This window comes from Hypanus sabinus, chromosome 2 (genome assembly GCF_030144855.1).
Source record: "Hypanus sabinus isolate sHypSab1 chromosome 2, sHypSab1.hap1, whole genome shotgun sequence".
NCBI classification, from domain to species: domain Eukaryota; kingdom Metazoa; phylum Chordata; class Chondrichthyes; order Myliobatiformes; family Dasyatidae; genus Hypanus; species Hypanus sabinus.
Genome location: NC_082707.1, coordinates 70,864,985 through 70,877,199, shown reverse-complemented (window position 1 = coordinate 70,877,199; position 12,215 = coordinate 70,864,985).

The window sequence follows — 12,215 nt, the reverse complement described above, 5'->3', positions numbered from 1 at the left end:
TTTCGGGATTGAAAGGCTGAATAACGTAATTATATGAGGAGAATTTGGCCACTTGGTGCCTGTATCTACTGGAATTTAGAAAATTGGGGAAATCACATTGAAACCTATCAAATGCTGAAAGACCTCAAAAGAATATACGTATGTGGAGAGGATGTTTCCTGTAGTGGAGAAGGCTAGGACCAGAGGGCATAACATCAGGATAAAGGGATGTCCATTTAGAACAGAGATGAGGAAGAATATCTTTAACCAGATGGTGGTGAATATGTAGAATTTGTTTTACCATAGGCATCTGTGGGGTATTGAGAGTATTTAAGGCAGTTATTAACAGATTTTCGATGTTAGGGCATGGAAGATTATGGGAAGAATGGTGAAGAATTGGATTGAGAGGGAAATGGATCAGCCATAATCAAATGGTGGAACCTGAGGCCGAATTGCATTAAGGTTCCAATGTCTTATGGAATAACCAAAGCGGATCTTATTGTCTCGTCTTATCTTCCTGCCCAGTATGATTCCACAACATAATATTCCCAATAGAGTCAGGCAACTCTTTCTTCGCAGTATAGTGTTGTGGAGGCAGCCTCAATTGTGTGTGCCCGTATTAACTATATTTTGCCCTCTGGGTAGCTCTACTCTTATGGCGGGATTATGGTAATACTGTACAGGGCTCTAGGGTGATCATCAGACACTGTGTCCAAATCCCTGACTGTTCCAGACACTGCCAGGCACACCATTTGCTGATGAAATTCTGTGCTTGTGATGTGCTCTTTGAAGTGAATCAGCTTTATTTGTCACAGACACTATAAGTTGAAAGCATACTGATTTCTGCTCAGAGGCACTATCATTGACCTGGCCCTTGAACAACAAAACCAAAAGGATGTGCATGTTGTACATGCTGATCTTTATTGCTGAGGTGAAACTGGATGACCAGATGTATTGATTGAAGTTTTTAATGCAGCCACGCACAACAGATATTCATTTTTATCCATTTCTGCCTTACTGCTAGTATGCTATAGGTCGCAGCCAAGGGAAGTGAATGACTTTACCACTTTGACATTTTGCTCTGTATCTGTTTTTGAGTGAAGCTGTCAGGCTTTAACTGAATTTACATACAAGGGGTGATTGATAAGTTTGTGGCCTAAGGTAGAAGGAGTCAATTTTAGAAAAGCTAGTACAATTACTTTTCAACATAGTCCCCTCCCACATTTAGTCCAGCGGTCATGGAGCATATGGATCTTGGACCTCCAGAAAATGTCCACAGCATGGGGTGATTGATAAGTTAATGGCCTAAGATAGAAGGAGATGAGCTATACAGCTCTTGCTACATGCACGTACAGTTCAACTCTTTGAGAGATTATGCAGAAAGATTGAAGTTAATAACACATCAGTTAATAACTCATCAGGTAATTGATAAGTTCATGGCCTACAGTAGAAGGAGATGAGGTATCAACTTCAAACTTTCTGCATAATCACTCAAAGAGTTGACCTGAATGTACATGTAACGAGAGCTGTATAACTCACCTCCTTCTACCTTAGGCCACAAACTTATCAATCACCCCTGCTGTGGACACTTTCGGGAGGTCCAAGAACCGTATGCACCACGATTGCTGGACTAAATGTGTAAATGTAGGAGGGGACTATGTTGAAAAATAAATGTGCTAGGTTTTCTAAAATTGACTCCTTCTACCTTAGGCCACAAACTTATCAATCACCCCTCGTATCAGAATCAGACTTTAATCGCCAAGTACCTGTGCACAGACAAGGAATTTACTTCCGGCAGGTGTTGTCTCTCTGCTCATAACAATAATAATGATAAATATAAATGAAAATATAGATTATACATACAAGTAGTGCAATCCAAGTAATAGTTAGCCGACAGTTAAGCGGCAGTTAACTGTTCAGCAAAGTGACTGCAGTAGGGAAAAAACTTCTCCAGTGCCTATTAGTCTTAGTCTGGAGGGATCTGAAGCGCCTACCAGACGGAAGCAGTTCAAACAGTCCGTGCGCAGGATGGAAGGAGTCCTTTATGATGTTCCCCGCCCTCTTCTTCAACCTGGAAGAGCACAGGTCCACAATAGAGGGCAGGGAGGCTCCAATGATGCGCTCGGCAGTCCTCACTGTGCGCTGTAGTCTGGTTCTATCCTGCTTGGTGGCGGCTCCAAACCACACAGTGATGGAGGTGCACAGGACAGACTCAATGACTGCAGTATAGAACTGCAGCAGCAATTCCTGAGGCAGACCATATTTCCTCAAGAGCCAAAGGGGAAATTTTCCAAGCAACGTGTCTACCAGGTTACCTTCATCAGCATAATCTGGGTTGGTGAACATCTTGTTGTTCGGATTTGCTCAGCAGATATTTGTGAGCCATGCAGCCTGTTGACAAACTTGCCCTGGGTCAGATGCTTGTACAGACAGGAGTCATGAGAATTGGTGATGCTCCTTACTCCAAAGTCACTGGGGCCAGAGGTCCATGCAGTCTGGTGGTCACCCCATGATTGGTAGGTCTTGAGGTCGAGGCCTGAAGATCAAATCCATGATCGGTGAGTCAGTGTACGGGGCTGAGGACTGGAGGCCCAAAGGCAGCCTGACCTAGGGTTAGAAGTGTGTGGATGAATGGTTGAGAAAGTGAGAGGGGTATTTTTTTTTAGCATTTGTTGTCTTATACTGTTGTTATTGCTCTTTTTAATGCTTGTGTTGTTTTGTTGGATACTGTGTGCATGCTATGTTGGCACCAAAGTGTATAGTGACACTTATGGACAGCCAACAGCACATTCTTGAATATGTTGGTTGTTAATAAAATTGACACATTTCACTGTACAGTGTATTTTGATGCACACAAGACAAATAAACTTGAATCTGTATCTTAATTCAAATTTGAATTCCCAATGTGCAGCGTATCATATTTGGTAGTGATTGGATTGGAATCCAAATAAGAGAGATTTATATAGTCAAAGCCATGAATAGGGAAAGGTCCAGGTGTGAAAATACTCTGTTCATTGTTTGTTAATTATTTAGGTCAACTTTTTCAGAGCTTTCTCAGCTAAAGGAGCATTTACTCCATGATTGCTATTGACTTCAGCTTTACATGTCAATAAATACGAGTATATTAACTTAGTCATTTAATAAGATGGCATAAGTGTTACAACAGAGGAACAGGATATTTGCCTTGATTGATCCAACCTCGTTTCATTACGAACTTAAGGAGATCAAGGTTGAGAAGCTTCAAGTTCCTGGGCATCAACATCTCAGAAAACCTATTTTAGTCCCAACACATTAATGCAATCATGAAGAAGACATGACTGCAGTTCTGCTTAATTAGGAATTTGAGAAGGTTTGTTAAGTCACCAAAGGTTCTAGCAAATTTTTCACAGACATACCATGGATAGCATCCTGACTGATTGCATCATTACCTGTATGTATAGGACGGAAAGAGGCTCCAGAGGGTTGTGACCACAGTCAGCTCTATCATAAACACAAGCCTCCCCACCAACAAGGACATTTTCAAGAGGCTGGACCTAAAGAAGGGTTCAGTAAGGTCCATCACCATTCAGGACTTCTCATTACTGCCATCAGGGTGAGGTACAGGAGGTTGAAGACCCACATTTTAGGAACAGCTAATTTCGGATTTTCAGATGGTGATGAGGAGGCATACTGGACTGAGATAGATCAGTTGATTGAGTGATGTTGCAGCAACAATCTTGCACTCAATGTCAGTAAGACTAAGGAATTGTGGACTTCAGGAAAGAGAAGTCAACAGAACACACACTAGTCCTCATCGAGGGAAAAGAAGTGGAAAGGGTGAACAGTTTAAAGATCTTGGTTGTCAACTTCTCTGAGGATCTATCTTGGGCCCAACATATCGATACATCTAAATTTTTGATGGTGTGCAATCAGTGTGAGGGTTTGCTTGTTGGTGATGAAGTGTGAGGCTTAATAAAGAGCTCAAGTGCTTTCAGGACTTTGCAGTGGACTTCAATCACGGTGATCTGTTAGGCACTCAAAAGGGTGAAGTGGACCAGCCACTGTGGGAGTGCCCATTGTGTGAGTGGGCAGTGTTAGAGTGGTTAGGGTTTGGCCAACAGGCTTATGTGAGAACTGGCTTGGGTAAGCACAGGTGGAAGCTCTAATTAAGTTTCTAGTAAGTTTTTTTCTCTGTTAGTACATAGCTAGTGCACTGAAAATGGGTCCAGAGTTAGTCGTATCTTCCTTGTGTAAGATGTGGGAATGTTGTGAAACCTCCCAGTCTCCCTGATAACAATATCTGTACAAAGTGCACTGAGATGCAGATGGGTGAACTTCGGCTTACATGGGAAAATAAGGAGGTGATAGATAGGAGCTACAGAGAGATAATAATTTAAATCCTCCCTAAGTTGCAGGAGGTTGGTACCTGGATGATTATCATAAGAAGGAAAGGGTATAGTCAGCCAGCGTAGAGTTCCCCTCAATAATAAGTATACAACCTTGGATTCTGTTGGGAGGGATGATCTATCAGAGTAAAGCCACAGAAACTTGATCTATGACACGAGTCTGCCTCTATGGCTCGGTAGGGAAGGAGAGAGCAGAGGAGTCCAGTGCGGGTAGGGGGCTCCATAGTTAGAGGAGCAGACAGCAGATTCTTTGGATGTGAAAGAAACACCAAGATGGTAAGTTGCCTCCCAGGTAGCAGGGTCAAGGATGTCTTGGATCAGGTCCACAGCTTTCTAAATGGAGTTAGAGAACAGCCGGAAATCCTGGTAAATGTTGGTACCAACGACAAAGGCAGGAAGATGGAGGAGGTCCTGAAAAGAGAATAGAGGGAGTTAGGTAGAAAGCTGAAATACAGAATCTCCAGGATTGTTATCTCTGGATTGCTGCTGTGCTGTGTATCAGTGAGGGTTAAAAAAAAGGATAATTTGGCAGATGAATGCATTGCTGAAGAATTGATGCAGGGGGCAGGGTTTCAGATTTCTGGGTCATTGGATCTTTTCTTGGGAATATGTGACATGTACAGAAAGGACAGGTTACACCTAAACACAACGTATGAGGGGAACCAGTATTCTCATGGGCAGGTCTGCTGTGGTTGTTGGAGAGGGTTCAAACTAATTTGTCAGGGGGATGGGAACTGAGGATGGGGCAGTTGATATATAAATTGATGCAGTGTGTAGTGAGACTGTGAGGGAGGACAGGCTGATGATAGAGCAAAATTGCAGTCAGTGGGATGAGTTAAAATTTAACGGGGGGCAGAATTGAAAAGGGTGATGACCGCATTACTTAAGGTGTCGTATTTGAATGGACACTGTATACCATATAAGGTTAGATTTTATAGCAAAGTTAGAGCTTGGCAGGCATGATGCTGTGGACATCACTGAGTCACGGCTGAGAGAAGTTTGCAGTTGAGAGCTTAACGTCCAAGGGTACATATTGTATCAACAGGATGGGCAGCTGGACAGTGGAGATAGAGTGGCATCGCTGGTAAAAATGAAACCAAATCCTTAGGAAGAGGTGACATATGATCAGAAGATATCAAATTTGTAGAATGTTTTCAAGCTGGCTTTTTAGAGCCCTACTTATGGGAACAGCAAATCTTAACTGGGTGTTATGCAATGATCCCAATTTGATTCAGGAGTTTACAGTAAAGGAGACAATGATCATAATATGATAGAATTCACCATGCATTTTCTGAAGGAGAAACTGAAATTAGATGTATCAGTATTACAGTTAAGTAAAGGGAATTTATGAGGCATGAGAGAGAAGCTACAAAATTGATTGGAAGGGGACACTAGCAGGGATGATGGAAAAACGGCAATGGCTGGAGTTTCTGGAAGCAATTCAGAAGGCACAGGAAAGGTACAATTCAAAAATGGAGGGGTATTCTAAAGAAAGGATGAAACAACTGGCCAATAAAGGAAGGTAAAAACAGCATAAAGCAAAAGGGAGAGCATATAATCTAGTAAAAATTATTAGGAAGTGATAATAAACCTGATTTAGATTCTGATTCTGACTGATTATGTACACCATATCAGCTTTTTTCCTAACGGACATCGTTAATCATTAAGTAAGTTCTTCTATTCCTTTAACCCAAATACACTTGTTTAGCTTTACTTTGATTGCATTTGTAGCACATAAGATTTGTAAATAATGACTGAATGTCTGTCAGGTTGAATGACAATTTAGCTCTTTCTGACTCATAGCTCATGAAGTTTGTAGGTTTGTTAGAGACTAAATAACTAATAGTAAGTAAACACAGAAGGTTTGACAAGTGTTTTGATAGCTGGATTGATGGATCCTTTCTTCTCAGGTTTATTGCTTATATGTAAACATTAATGTATTTTGTAAGTCCAAGGAAAATTCCATCCCCTACCATGTTCATCAGAAAGATTGCAGTGGTTCAAGAAGATGGCCCACTATCAGTTTCTGAAGGGAAATTCTGCATATCCAGTAATGATGGGCTTCGTATTGATGTTCTGTTCCTGAAAATGAATTCTGAAAAAAAAAGAAAATGAACAAATAAAAAGAAAGCACAAAAATTACTTTCTGGATAGGGTCCAGATACTGAGAGATTAAGGGATGTTGTGGGCTCTGAGGTGATGAGGAGTAACCATTAAAATGTGTAATTGATCTATGAGGGTATGCTGAATATTGTCCTAATAGGTATTGTTTGAATAAAAGTAACCAGACTGTGTTGATGGACAAGAACAAAGAATTGTCTGTCTCTCTGCTCTTGAAGCTTGTAGATATATTGGGCTACTTTTTGGATTTTATTTGGACTTCACCGAGAATGGGATCACAATGAGTAATGGAGTCTCAGGGGTTGTTTCATGAGTCAGAAATCAGTGTCCCCCCTAACAACAATAATCAAGTGGTGAAGAAACCATAACCCAGGAAATCCTTGTGACTTGCTATGTAGTATTTTGTGCAGTTTATTTGCGCTGTTTTAGGAAAATAAATTAGACTTAAGTTACTTTGTTGTGCTTGTATGCTTATTGCCACATCTCCTGAACACTCGAATAATTTAGTCTGATTAATCCAGTATTCATACTATTGGCCTAGATATTCCATGCTTTGGTATATTTTCCATTACATTCCAAAGTCTTTCTATCTCCACAAAGAAAAATGAATGTTCATGTCACTACGTCCAAGAAGTTTGACATGATCCAGAACAAAGTAGCCCACTTGTCTGAACCCTTCTCACCATTCCAAACATTCATTCCCCCACCACTGGATCTCAGTAACTGAAGTTTGTACATTGCTAATAAAATCAATAGTAGTTGGTCATCTAGGCTCTCAGAGAGCATTTTCCGAAACAGACTTCCCCCACCAAAAAGGACAAAGGTACCAAACCTTGGAGAACACGCCCCCCTGCAGATTCCCCTCCAAGTCACACACCCTCCTCAGCAAGTCTTGCAATTCCATCCCCTACCATGTTCATCAAAAAGATTGCAATAGTTCAAGAAGATGGCCCACTATCAGTTTCTGAAGGGAAATTCTGCATATCCAGTAATGATGGGCTTCTTATTGATGTTCTGATCCTGAAAATGAATTCTGAAAAAAAAAGAAAATGAAGAAATAAAAAGAAAGCACAACAATTACTTTCTGGATAGGGTATTTTTTTTTTGAACTTTTTATAATGCATATTACTAGTTTTTAGCTACTATCTACATTTTAATGCCCAAATCTTAGATTTGAATTATTCAGGAAGGAGAAACACTTTCCCCACAAATATCCCATTAAACCTGGTCAACAAGTCTTCTCTCAGCCATCTAATCCTCAAGGTAACACGTCCTGGAATGCCCCATCTGCTCTAATAGTTGCAATCTTTCTTCTTTTCTGATATCATCCTTGCAAGCCTTTTTATTTGCCTTTTCCAAAGCCTGGATTTATTTTTTGTAATCTGGAAACCAGACCATCCATGATATTAGTTGATGACTCTTCATGTCATTAACTTCACTTATTTGTTTATGACCTTTGAGGTTACTGATAAGATGATAAAATTTAATTACTGTTTTTGTATTTTTCAATTTTTGATTATATAGAAATGTTTATAGAAAATCTGATAATGCCTGTTACCTTAGATAAGCTATTTCATGCTTGCTTCACTCCACTATCAATAAATTGTCAGAGTTCATGAAAGCATTGCAATCATCATATCAGATATACCTGTAAGAAGTCTGGAGTACAAAGTCTACTGCAATGGCTATCATCACAAATGCACTACTTAAAGATGTTACAGGAGTTAAAGAACAATTCAGTTGAGCAAATTACAAAAAAGATAGACTATTGACAGTGGGCAAAGATTCCAAAGCTCCTGTTAGAAGAAAAATGCGTGCAGAGATTTGAATTACATGAATGCATGGCAGAGTCCCTCTGGTGATGTGCAGCAGATAGCAAGTGTGGTGACAGTGCGAAACTCCTGTGATAGTACTGTGCTTGCTGACCATGAAGTTCTAAACTCAAATGAAGACCTTATGCCCTATCAGATATAGTAATTAGCCACAAACACTCTCACTAAAGGGGGAGTATTCTCTAATTATCCTATCTTCAAAGACTAGTTCACTTCCCATTTATTCTACATGGAGATTTTAGCTGCCAGTACCTACTATTTGAGCAGTGGGTCTCTGATGCACCATCAATAACTCTCGGAGATGGGAGGCGAACAATAGGCTTTTATTAGCTGCAAGAGACCACCACACAACATCCTGGAGACTGAGGGAGGAGCAGTGCCTCCAACCACCTTTATACTGGGGTCTGTGGGAGGAGCCACAGGAGCAGTCAGCAGGAGGGGGGCGTGTCCAGACAGGTATATGTAGTTCACCACATTCACCTCCCCTTTGTTTTAAAAGAGGGTCCCCATGGGGCGAAGTTTCTTACAAGTATATTTACAGGTTAAGTCTATCAGGCGGTCGAATCTGTCGCTGCGATTTACGTAGCACCAGTGCCGGTGGTGATTGCACCAGTGACGGTGGTTGTGCTGGTTCCGGCCTGACTTGAGGTGTCAGCCCATTAGGCGTCAGTGATCCCTCATGCACGTGTGAGGCGCCCAGTATGGGAGTGCCGTGAGGAGTCTGTGTAGGGCTTGGTGTACGCTGTGTCTTGTGGGTATACACCCCGGTGGGTATGGGATTCATAGTCACCGTGAGGTGTTCGGGGTAGTGGTCCGCTACTCCAGCAGGTGCCAGGTCGCGGACGGAGACCGTGTCCTCCCGCCCATCAGATAAGACCACGTAGGCATACTGGTGGTTCGCATGAAGTCGGTGAACCCTCTCTATCATCGGGGAGTATTTATTGCTCTTCGCATGTTTCCAGAGCAGCACTGGCCCTGGGGACGTCAGCCAAGCTGGTAGGGTGGTCCCAGTGGCAGACTTCCTGGGAAAAGAGAATAGGCGCTCGTGAGGGGTGGCATTGGTGGATGTACATAACAGGGAGCGGATGGAGTGGAGTGCCTCGGGGAGGACCTCCTGCCAGTGAGAGACCGGCAGTCCCTTTGACCTAAGGCCTTCCAAACTGTGGCATTCTCCCTCGCCACCTGTCCATTTCCCCGGGGATTATAGCTCGTGGTCCTACGAGTAGCAATACCTCTAGCCAGCAGGTACTGGTGCAGCTCATCACTCATAAAGGAGGACCCTCTATCACTGTAGATATAGCAGGGATATTCAAACAGAGTGAAGAGCTGGCACAGGCTTTTATGACGGACGTGGCAGTGGTGTCGGGGCAGGGGATGGCAAAGGGGAACCGCGAGTACTCATCAATTATGTTGAGAAAGTAGACATTGCGGTCGGTGGAGGGAAGGGGGCCCTTAAAGTCGACACTCAGTCACTCAAAGGGGCGGGTGGCTTTGATAAGATGTGCCTCTTCAGGACGGTAGAAGTGTGGTTTGCACTCCGTGTAGACTTGGCAGTCCCTGGTCATCGTCCTGATGTCCTCAAGGGAGTACGGCAGGTTCCGGACTTTCACGAAATGGTAAAATCGGGTGACCCCCAGGTGGCAAAGATCTGCATGAAGGGCGTATAGCCTGTCGAACTGCACGCTGGCACACGCTCCCCGGAATAGGGCATCAGGGGGCTCATTGAGCCTTCCAGGCTGGTACAGGATATCACAGTTGTAGGTGGAGAGTTCCATTCTCCACCGCAAAATTGTATCATTTTTGATTTTGCCCCGCTGTTGGTTGCTAAACATGAATGCAACTGAGCACTGGTCGATCAGCAAGGTGAACCTTTTGCCAGTGAGATAGTGCCTCCAGTGCTTAGTAGCTTCCACTATGGCCTGGGCTTCTTTCTCCACCGCGGAGTGCCGAATTTCAGGGCCTTGAAGGGTACGAGAGAAGAATGCTACTGGCCTTCCTGCCTGATTGAGGGTAGCAGCCAGCGTGAAGTTGGAGGCGTCACTCTCTACTTGGAAGGGAATGGTCTCATCCACCGCATGCATCTTTGCTTTGGCAATGTCCCCTTTAATGCAGCTGAAGGCCGCGCAGGCCTTGGCAGAGAGGGAAAAAGTGGTAGACTTGACCAGGGGGCAGGCCTTGTCTTGTAATGGGGGACCCATTGGGCATAATAGGAAAAGAAGCACAGGCACCGTCTGAGGGCTCTGAGGGTGGTGGGAAGAGGGAGTTCTAACAGGGGGCGCATACGGTCGGGGTCAGGGCCAATGCCCCATTCTCCACGACATACCCAAGAATATCAAGTCGGGTGGTTCCGAACACACACTTGTCCCTGTTATAGGTGAGGTTAAGTGCTTTGGCTGCTTGGAAAAATCGTTGGAGGTTGGTGTCGTGATCCTGCCAGTCGTGACTGCAGATGGTGATGTTATCCAGATATGGGAACGTGGCCTTCAGTTGGCACCGGTCCACCATCTGGTCCATTTCCCTCTGGAAGACAGAAACACCATTCGTGACACTGAAGGGGATGCGCAGGAAGTGATAGAGCCTGCTGCCTGCCTCGAAGGCCGTGTAGCGGTGGTCCACCAGGCTAAAGAGGAGCTGATGGTAAGCGGATTTCAGTTCTATGGTCAAGTACACCTTGTACTGAGCTATCTGGTTGACCATATCCGCGATGCGGGGTATGGGGTACGCGCCAAGCTGCGTGAACCTATTGATGATCTGGCTATAGTCCACGATCATCCTATTGTTCTGTCCTGTCTGAACAATGACCACCTGGGCCCTCCAAGGACTTGTGCTTGGCTCAATGATCCCCTCCCTGAGCAGCCACTGCACCTCCGATTTAATGAAGGCCCTGTCCCCCACGCTGTACCTCCTGCTTTTAGTTGCCACAGATTTACAGTCGGGGGTCCGGTTGGTGAACAGCAGTGGGGGAGGGATCTTGAGGGTGGAGAGGCTGTAAGTGGTGTCAGTAGCGCGGCTGTTGGCATGGAGCTGGGTGGGATGTGTGGGTTGGTGTGTGTGTGTGTGTGGTCAGTAGTGGGGTATATGATGAAACCCCACAAAACTGAGGATTTCTGACAGTGATTGGTGGGAGGGGCCCGTCATACTCCATAGTCACATTTTTCAGGTGACTCTGGAAGTCGAGCCCCAATAGCACAGGCGCGCACAGTTGAGGCATCACCAGTAACACAAAGTCCCGATATTCTGTGCCCTGCACCACCGATGTCACTACACAACCACCCCGGATGTCTGTGGAATGCGACCCAGAAGCCATGATGACCGTCTGGCTTACCGGCTGTGTCATGAGTCCGCAGCATTGCACCGTGTCTGGGTGAATAAAACTCTCAGTGCTGCCCATGTCAAACAGGCAGCTAGTCCTGTGCTCCTCCATCATGATGTCCATCATTGATCTTGCAAGCTGGCGTGGAGCACTTTGGTCGAGGGTTATGGAGGCCAGAGTTGAACCGCTATCTTGGTGTCCAGAAAGCACCTGTGGGTCGGAGGCAGGGCAAGGTGGCGCCAACAAAGATGGCTGCCCCATGCCTCACACGAGGCGGGCAGGCAAGATGGCGGCATCCAAAATGGTGACCCCTATGCCTCGCACGTGGCGCTGCTCGACCCCGCTCGTGGTTTGGACTTACAGGCCTTGGCGAAGTGGCCCTTCTTTCCGCAGCTGGAGCAGGTAGCTTCTCAGACTGGGCAGTGTTTTCGGGGGTGCTTTTCGAGTCCACAGGAGCAACACTGCACAGACTAGTGCGTGGCAGCAGCTGTGGTCAATTCGCCGGTGGGTGGTGGGGGTCTGCAGTGTCCATGGGACTGGCGGGAGATCGTGCAGCTGGACAGCGTCAGCATTGTGCAGAGCAGC